Here is a 10,502-nt window from a genome sequence, read left to right as displayed (position 1 = left end):
TTTTTTTTTTTTTTTTTTTTTTTTTTAAAGGAAATGAGGGAAGAGTCACCATAGATATACAAACAAGTAATCTATGAATACATAGATCACAAACAAGCATAGACTCACTCACATTCCCTTTAATGCACTTGTATTGCTCTATTCATGTACTGTACGCTTTTAAACAGACACACACACATACCCGCTACCACTCAGTCTGCTTTTCTGTGTCTCCTCTCATTGGTAACAGAACCCTGTGTTAGGGGTGAAGGCCTATGGATGTGTCATTCGTTCCATCCCTCTCTCTCCCTCTTCCCTGATCACACAGATAGAGACGCAGATAAGGAAGCAGTTCATGTTCATATGTTTGTGTAGCGCTGCACGCCACACTGCTCACACCAGTGTCTCATTCAGAAAGACTGCATTAACCTACTCTGTGCTACCCAATCCCATGTGCCTTAATCAAGTGCTCGGAGTTAACCCTTTATGCGCCACAGCAGAATTTTCCAGGCTTGAACTTAGACTACAATGGTGTACTGGGACCTGCAATAAAGGGATGTAATTCAACCTCCTTCTGATTGCAAGACTGGGACATCTTTCTTAGATCTGATCCTCAGAGATTCTCAGTTAGGAAGCGCATTAACCCTCACTGTCTGCTCAGCATCAGAGTGCTCCTCCGAAACACTGACACAGGCCTCTAATGAAAAGACTATGTGAGTGGCTGACTGAGAGCAGCTTATATTTGTTCTGCCTTTGACCATTATTTGGAGCTATTTAGAGTGACCTCACCAGGCTGGCAGTGCCGTCATGCTAATAAAGCTTTTCTTGATTTAAATCAGACTGACATTGGAGAAAGGGAGTGGAGCGAAAGACCAAAAAAAAAAAAAAACCTGCATCAGGCATTGGCGAGATCTGTCATAATACAAACACAAATAGTGTGTTTATGTGGATACAGTTTGGTTACTGTGCATGTTCCGTTGTTAGTGCTTACTGCTTAAGCCATCATGGGATTCCACAAGGCTCTGTAGGAGGACCTCCTGTTTTTTTGTTCTTGAATGCATGGCTACACCGTGTTCTCTGCTTATGTATGACTACACACTCAAATATTTGTATAACAGCACTTTGCTATTACCTTTGTATAGCAGAATGTCTTGAAGTGATTAATATCACCACTAGATTCTGTATCTTTTGATCCTCGTCTTTGCCACCCTGTTGGAAGTCTTTCATTTATGTGCTGCACACTTCAGAGAAGGCTCGCCTGTTTACAAGTTCAAGGCTCTAGTTTATCTTAACCAAGAAAGACAATAGTAATTATATGTGTGAAGTGAATTGTGTGTTTGTATTGGGCCGTTGGTGGGTGGATGGGGAGCGCTGTAATCTTAGCAAACTGAGTACACAACAGCATAAACAGCAAACAGATGAGATCTCATTTGGTTTATCAAAGCCTCACATCCAAGTCTTAGAAGTATAAGTTATGTGGTCTGGATCAGTCAGTGCTCTGTATTATGGCTGTTTTGTTTTTAACCTCTAGAGGGAGCTAGAGACTTAGCTAAAGGGTCCTTAACACAACATTAAACACTCCAGTACTGCGTAGTGGAGTATTTAAAACTAAGATGCACCAATTTATAGATTAAAATGTACTGGTTTAAATTTGATTATAAAATAGTTGCTATATGAAATGTTTGGATAAACTAGATCTTTTTAATATACATTTTCAAATTACTCTGTATGTGTGTGTGTATACAGTAGAATGTATGTTTAATTATTAATAAGATATTTATGATTTTTATACAAGATTTAATTTTATCATAATTTGTAATTATCAATATGTTAATTTGTTTACTAATGTAAAATTATTACTTTTTATGTACATTTTACATTTGGATTACTCTCATATGTTGATCATATAATTTATGAAGGGAAAAAAAGACAGTGGTCTAGCATTTTGTTCCCCACTGTATATATTCAAGCAGTTTGGGTTTGAGTTGAGTGTTTATGAATTTGTCCCTGGTTTGGACACTGACCCAACATGCACATGAAGATGTAGAAGTGCATGCAAATTTGTGTGGGTTACAGACTGTGTGTGTGTTTGTGTGTATGAGTCTGCGGCTATTTTTACTGGCAGAGTGTGAGGTGTTGTACTGTGAAGGATCCATCAGCAGTGCCGAGCACCGCTCAGGAAACCAGCCTCGACAGACACACACCACTGACAGAGCCGCATATGTGTGTGTGTTTAATACAGAGAAAGAAAAGAGGTGAAACTGAGTCTGAAATTACTCTCTGCCACCTGCTTTGAGTGTCTGCTGCTTTCTTAAAAATGGAAGATAAAAGCTTGTTTCTGCTGACTTCATCAATCAAAATTGTGCTATTATAAAACATTACAGATAAAAGCTTTTGAATGGTAGCCTTTGTTGGTGTGAATTTGTTAGTTTTATTTCAGTGTGATGAACAGGAAATCAAACGTTTCGATAAATGCAATTTTCTTCAGAGGGGTTCATATTTAAGTAAAGTTACAATAAGAAGAAACTCAGTGTGGGTCCTGTTGTTTTCTACTATCTCTCAGCCTTGTCACAGCCATGCAAGAACAGCAACCCGTCAAATTATAAACTAATCAAAATACACTCTGTATCCATGTAAAATAGCAGCAGTAATTGCAATCTTAAGTATAGGGGAACCTTTTGGAATGCATTTTTATGAGTACACAAATGTGTTGTGAAAGTGTTTCAGCAGTGTGTGTGTGTATTTGGGTCAGTCTGCATGTGTGGCTCGTGAGAGAAAGTGGGAAAGGCATTGAAGGTGACACTTTGCGACCATAATCACAACACCACAAAAACCACGGATGCTCCACACTAAAGCAAACCCAAACCTGTTACGCTGACCCTAGGCCAGTTTGGTCGCCCTGGTTACAACAACCATGAATGAAAGCATCGCGCAGAGAGCTGATCTGGAGTCTGCGGTTAGGCACAGGGAGTGTGCAGTCGCCGTAATCATGCACTTCCCCTAAAAAAACCTCCAGCCTCTCAAAATCCAACCTAGCTTTTCCAGTTCCACTCCATTACAGAGTTGAGCGAACATCCCGAACGCTCATCCAAGAGCGTCTGCCTCCATGTAAACAACACAATCCCCATGATTACAGCAGGGTTGAGGAGAAGGGAAGAGAAGAAAGAAAAAAAAAATCAAATCAGTGGCCGCACGTAATTTGGCAGGATGACCATTTCACGCAACTTTGACAAAAATCATTACCTTTTGTTCTACTAGAAATAGGTTGGGATCAAGAGAAGTTGTGAAGAAATGATGGCGGTGGGCTGTTTTTCCTCAGGCATGTGCCCCCCTGGCCTGTGCGGTCTACACGCCCTGGTGACAATGACCAGTGGCCCCTGATTGTCTGGTCTCAGAGGGGCAGGGCAGGCGCTGTGGGCCATAGTGACCACGCCGAGTTCACGCTGGCCCCACACAGGCGCCTGCTCTCTGGGCCAGCTGAGGTCATAAACAGCCGACAGAGCAGGGCTCACGAAGGACACAAGACAGAATGGATTTTTCTGACCACATAAAGAGTAGGCACGATTTGCTCGGTGCCCACAGGGAAAACACATTCCCACGGACGCTCGTGTTTGCTTATCATGTTTGGAAACACTTCATATGTGGCCTATTGATAGTTAATTTTGAAAGAAGTCTTTTATGCTCACCAGGGCTGCATTTATTTGATCAAAAATATGGTAAAAACAGCAATTCTGTGAAATATTTTTATAATTTAAAATAAAAAAACTTAAAAACATTTTTTAAGATTCTTTGATGAATAAATGCCTTTACTCTTGATTTTGAATAAAAGTATTGTTATTCTTTTTTAATCTGTTTTTGTTTGTTTCCACAAAAATATTAAACAGCTAAATATTTTTCGACAATGTTTTTTAACATTGATAATAATGAGAAATGTTCCTTGAGAAACAAATCAGCATATTGGAATGATTTCTGAAGGATCATATGAAATCCAGCTTTTCCATCACAAGAATTATTTTAGTTTGAAATATATTAAAATAGAAAATAGTATTAACAGCATAAAACACTTCTTTCAAAAAAAACAAAAAAACAATTGGTAGTGTACATGTATATTTTAGCATTTTTGAGATGTATTTTGTTGGAATATTTTAAAGAGATTCAAAATTCCAAAAATTCTCAAATAATATACTCGTTTTGAAAAATGTCTAAATGTCCATACAGTGAAATTTGGTCCCATGTTGTTTTGGACCCCAATGGCTTTCATTATTAAGAAAGAAAAAAACAGGTTTAGAATGACAGAATTTTCAGTTTGGGTAAACTATAGTTTAAGTCTAAACGTACTGTTTCATAGTGAAGTGTGAGTGCTGAGTTTGGTGGAGGGCGAGAGCGACAGCACTATATCATTCCTTAATTAATGCAAGCGTGACAGAGATGCTTGTGTGCCTCTAAATCTTTTTAAGCAGTCACAGTTCACTCCCAGCTGCAAAATTAGTGTTTGAGAGAGGATGCATATATTGTGTCATAATCCAAATGAGCCACTTTTTCAAGACCATCTAAGGCACCTGTCTGTATAATCATAATGTAAAAGGTGAGTGAATCAGGTGATCCGGCATGTTTTCATGGATACGACAACTCCACCCTAGTGCCACAACAAGAAACTTGATTGTAAATTTTGCATTAGAGAAGTTTTCAGATCAATGTTTGTAAACTTGTGCAAGCTCGTTGTTGTGTCTAAGAGAGAAAGAGAGGAAAATTCATGTGTGGTACAGGAAAATCTCATGCGCTGCAAAAGTTTATGAAAAATGATTGCCTCGACTCGATGCTTAACTTAATTTAGTTGTGTATCTTATACTATGGGCCTTGTGTTTCGAGTAAACAAGGCAAAAATAAATTAACTCTTGCGACTTGAACGAGCCAAGGTAAAGTGGTTTCCATAAACAATTCAAGTAAACTCAACAAATGGAAAATGTGTGTGCGTGTAAAATGCTGGTGAAGAGTGGGAGGTCTTATGGGAGTTTTATGATGTCATAAATACTTGTTCTGATCCTTGCAGATAAGCTATTGTAGGAGGATGATGAGAACAAGAGCGATGAAGATAACCACAGCCATTAATGACGGCCTTTGCACTAGGTCTCTAAGAAAACAGCAAATGTGTAAAGCTGTGAGCAGCTGTTAAATGGATGAATGCTTCTGGTTTTATGCGGTCTGATGGCCAACCTCTATCTCTCCTCTCTGCGCGCTATTTCACTTTATCTCTGCTCATCCATTCATCGGCTCACCTGCTCGCCTGTCTTTGGCTGTTGTTCGACTCATTCTCGCATTAATATCGGTTGCTTTTAATTTGCCTTTTTATTATTGAAATGGTAATGAATAACTTAATAGCAATTAATACATTCCTTATGAATTCAGCTTTTGATCACTGATGCTGGTGATTTATTTATGTGAATTTTAATATGTGACTATTTGCGTCAGCTAATTTATTCCTTTTAAATATGAGACCAATCAATCACTAAATCGTGGACGTAAGTGACCAATTAATAAATGCAGTTATCATATTTGACAGTAAACATTGATAAATAATTCTGTGTCTTCAAGACAGACCCACAGGCCAATAAATCCAGTCCTTAATTGATATTTCATTTCCATCCTCGCTTTGAAGATCAGGTCGACTGCGAAATGGCATTTGATAGTGGGTTTATTTGAGAGGCTCTAATGATAAAGGCATTACTTTTGAAGGTTATTTCAGTAACATATCGCAGTAACTTTATTTGTGATGTCCCCGTTTGAGCTCTGTCATCAGTCCCACTGTTTTATGACCATCAGACCCAAGGCCATGGCAGGTGAGGACAGAGGTTGGGCGTTAATGTTTGTTAAGCCCTGTATACGGTGGGGGTGGATTAAACGCTGTTCCTCATCAGGCAGCATAGCATGTCCTTGATCGCTTTAAGAGGTCGTTAAAATCATTAAAAGCACAACTCATCAGCACTTTTTGACAACCCTAGCGTGAGAATGAGCTTTCTTACCCCATCATCTCAAAAATGACATCCATAAAATATTCAGTTCACCTTTAGCATTACCTCTTTTCAGGGTCTGTTTAAAAACAATAATGCCGTAAAGCGCTCGTTAGGTTTACAGTCGCCGTAAAAAAGCAGCGGTAAAAGACTGGGCTGGCTCTCCGTCTTAATGAGAGCATTGTTTTATTGTGATGAGACATATGACTGTCATCAATAGATGGGGTGGATAACGCACATGCATACTCTCCCACACATTACAGCTTTAATAGAGAATTAAACAACATGCAGGTAGCGCAACAGACAACAGGCACTGCACTGCGAAGCCATCAATTTTCATTGCCTCGTTTCCTCATTGACTTTCATGCTAAAACAAATGGCTAATTGAGGACTATGAGGGAGGTCTGGTCATTGTTTATTCAATTATATATGACTCGTATAATAACAGGTGATGCGGTTTGTCTTAATAATGCGCTTAACAATTATGATACCTCATTGCCCGCTTCTATATGAGGACTGGAGCAGTTACATTAGGTAGAAACATGTTTAATTTAATGCGAAAGACGTTTGCGGAAGTAGATTTGTATATTGATTTGCCTATTCCAAAGATGCCAGATTATGGTGGCACCTGATGAAGACGGACATCCAAAAGATGCTTTTTTTTTTACAGCCTGACCATAATAATTTACACTTTATGAAATTGCAGGCCCTAAAAATACGATATCCCAGTAATCATTTATCAATCATAGCATTCCATGATCCACACTGTAATGGAGACTCGATAAATGTTTGCACTATACATATGAAGTAAACACAAGATGTGGAATCAGTGTTGTAAAAATACATAAAATACATTTATTATGTTGTCTACGTGCACAAGGAAGTGATTTAATGCTGGTGCATTAAATCTAGGCAGCTGCGCACCTAAAAACATCAATGAGAACAGTATATTTGTTATATCGATTTGACAAAGTGTATTTGTTTATTGATTGAAGGTCATCAGGCATTTGACAAAATCATTTTAATGGATGATGACATCATAAAGTATTTGCTGGAATAGTTTTGATGCTGTTATCATTGGATGACAGAGGTCAAAATGCCAGTCACTGACACTGCCAATAAAACAGGATGTTTATTAAGTGAGACGTACTTCATTACGTTGCTCCATATGGTAATAAAACCAAACATGCACTAACCGGCCACTTATTACATACAGGTAAACTTTGAACACCCAATAAACATTGAGGAGCTACAAATGCTATCAGCATTTTTTAAACACGATTTTACACCCAGTATGCCTAATAAAAAATCCTTTTCCAAAGTCATACTTTGTTCTCATTAACTTAAGCTAGGTGGGACTGTTAGTGCACCTTTTAACAGAATGACCTTTGATTGCACTTCGGGACAGTTAAGACATTGTCCATCACAGTCCTATTAAAATAAATTGACATTATGCATTTCTGTGTATTATGCGGTTTGAATCCCATTAATTGATTTTTTGCGTAGATTGAGTTAAATTAATACATAGCCGCTGCATTTATTATTTAGACGAATGGCACTGCGTTTGCCCTTCTGAATCAATTCTAATTGAATGTTTCTGTGGTTATATGGTGCAACAGGTTCGCAGTCAAACCACAGGGTGTTCAGGCTCTGTGGAACACGGGCACTATATTATTGCTCACTATATTACTGATGGGAAAACCATTTCCACCAGTGGTGAGGACTGTGGCTAAACTGTACATGTATCCCAGTGGCATGTGGTACTGGGTGTCTCTGGCTTCCCTCGTTCACCCAAAGTGGAAAGCCAATGGATGTTTTCATTCGACCTTTGCCAGCTGAACTGTTACTATGGCAACATCCAATCAATGACAAGAAATTCTTAGTTTAGTGATCACTCAAATCCTTAAACCGTTACTGACCAATCCCACCTTCATCACTGTTGTCGTCCGACATTTTCTGACACGTGTTTTATTTTTCGAAGCTGATCTGTGTGTTTGAATGGTTTTAAACACAGTTTTACAGAAATTATCTAAAAATTTGATCTAACATTGTTTGAGAGGATACAAGTGCTAATTTTCCACATTCCAGATCTTTATATTAATGTTGAGAAGTGCATGCTATAGATTAAACTGTCATCCTTATTCTATATAAAAGGTTTATATTTGTTCCAGTGTAATTTTAAAGTGACTAACTTATCATTTACATATTGATTCAGATCATGTTACTGTCACTCAGTGATCTCTTAATGTTATCATTTGTAATAATCTCTCATTGTGCCTTTTTTTCAACACTGTCTTTATTGATTTTAGAAACTTTAAGAAAAATGATAAGAGAAAACAAAACAAAACCAAAAAAAGGGGGGGGGGGTAAAAATTACAAATATATATATAAATACATACACATACACATACACATACAATACAAAGGTGTCAAAACAATGGTACATTAATATCAGGTGTTGCATGATATGCCAAGTTACACAGAAAATAGATTTGGATCAGCTTCCTTCAAAAATCCTATAAAGGGATTCCATACTTTGAAAAGCATTTCAGGTTTTCCCTTAACAATATATGTGAGTTTTTAACAAACGTTCACAGACCCCTCACCCAATAAACATACTGGGTGCCAAGTTGTCTGTGAACAGGGCCCAAAGCCAAGCAATGAGACAATTCTTGAAACCATTGTTTAAAATGAGGGCTTTCTGTGTTTTTCAAATGATGAGCTACTATAAGTTTTGTTTGTAATAAACAGAATATCAACAATTTCTTATCTCTCATTGTGCCTTTTGCTTTTAAGTTTACTATAATAAATGTTTCTATGGAAGTTTGTTTCTTCCATAAAGATTTGGTATCAAAATAAATAAATAAATAAATAAATTTCAGCGCCCTGACGGGACAGAGTAAGTTCACCTCTTGGTCTTGCTCCGAAGGAGGAAGCGCCGAAAGAGTTATTACCTGTGCTCTAAATGGAGTAGAGAGCACTTTAGTCCCCTTAGGTCTGGCAGAAAGGTTCGATAGCCCAGACACACTGCCAGCATTTCCAGGCAGTTGATGTGAAGCCGGCCTTCTTCTTTCGACCAGTGGCCGAAAGCTGGCTTGCCATCGCACAGCGCTCCCCAACCCGTGTTGGAGGCATCTGTCGAGACCACCTTCCTTCTGCAGACCATTCCCAGGGGCACGCCCCGTTCCATCCAACGAGGATCTTTCCAAGGGGCCAGGGCTGTTACACAGGCCCGGTCTACCTTGACACAAAGGCGTCCGAGACGCCAGGCGCGGGATGGAACTCGTGGTTTCAGTCAGTACTGAAGGGGTCGCATGCGGAGCAGGCCCAACTGTAGTACCAGAGACACAGAGGCCATGAGGCCTAGCATCCTCTGAAACACCTTGAGAGGGTGAGAGGCTCCAACTCTGAATGAGGCCGCGAGCTGCTGAATGGCCAGCGCACGTTCTGGTGTGGCTATCGCCCTTATTTGGGATGAGTCTAAAACTGTTCCCAGGAACGATATCCGTTGGCTGGGGCACAGCGCGCTCTTGGCAAAATTGACCCTGAGTCCCAGGCATTCTAAGTGGCTGAGGAGGAGAGATCTGTGAGATAGTAGCTCGTCCTCTGACTGGGCCAGAATGAGCCAGTCGTCGAGGCAATTTAGAATGCGGATTCCCGTCTTACATTTATACGGACCGTTTATTGATAAGCCACTCCCTCGAAGGCAAATCTCAAGAATCGTCTGTGGCGGGGGGCTATCTGGATGTGAAAGTAAGCGTCTTTCAGGTCCAGCGAAAAGAACCAGTCCCCTGGGCATACTTGCGAGAGGATCTGTTTCAATGTAATCATCCTGAACGGCCGTCTCATGAGGGCGCGATTCAGACACCTGGGATCGAGAATGGGCCTTAGGCCGCCATCCTTCTTGGGGACGAGGAAGTAACGGCTGTAGCCCTCACCCAATAAACATACTGGGTGCCAAGTTGTCTGTGAACAGGGCCCAAAGCCAAGCAATGAGACAATTCTTGAAACCATTGTTTAAAATGAGGGCTTTCTGTGTTTTTCAAATGATGAGCTACTATAAGTTTTGTTTGTAATAAACAGAATATCAACAATTTCTTATCTCTCATTGTGCCTTTTGCTTTTAAGTTTACTATAATAAATGTTTCTATGGAAGTTTGTTTCTTCCATAAAGATTTGGTATCAAAATAAATAAATAAATAAATAAATTTCAGCGCCCTGACGGGACAGAGTAAGTTCACCTCTTGGTCTTGCTCCGAAGGAGGAAGCGCCGAAAGAGTTATTACCTGTGCTCTAAATGGAGTAGAGAGCACTTTAGTCCCCTTAGGTCTGGCAGAAAGGTTCGATAGCCCAGACACACTGCCAGCATTTCCAGGCAGTTGATGTGAAGCCGGCCTTCCTCTTTCGACCAGTGGCCGAAAGCTGGCTTGCCATCGCACAGCGCTCCCCAACCCGTGTTGGAGGCATCTGTCGAGACCACCTTCCTTCTGCAGACCATTCCCAGGGGCACGCCCC

This window comes from Sinocyclocheilus anshuiensis, unplaced genomic scaffold (assembly GCF_001515605.1).
Source record: "Sinocyclocheilus anshuiensis isolate Anshui unplaced genomic scaffold, SAMN03320099.WGS_v1.1 scaffold1709, whole genome shotgun sequence".
Classification (NCBI taxonomy): domain Eukaryota; kingdom Metazoa; phylum Chordata; class Actinopteri; order Cypriniformes; family Cyprinidae; genus Sinocyclocheilus; species Sinocyclocheilus anshuiensis.
Note: the sequence above shows the minus strand (reverse complement) of the source record.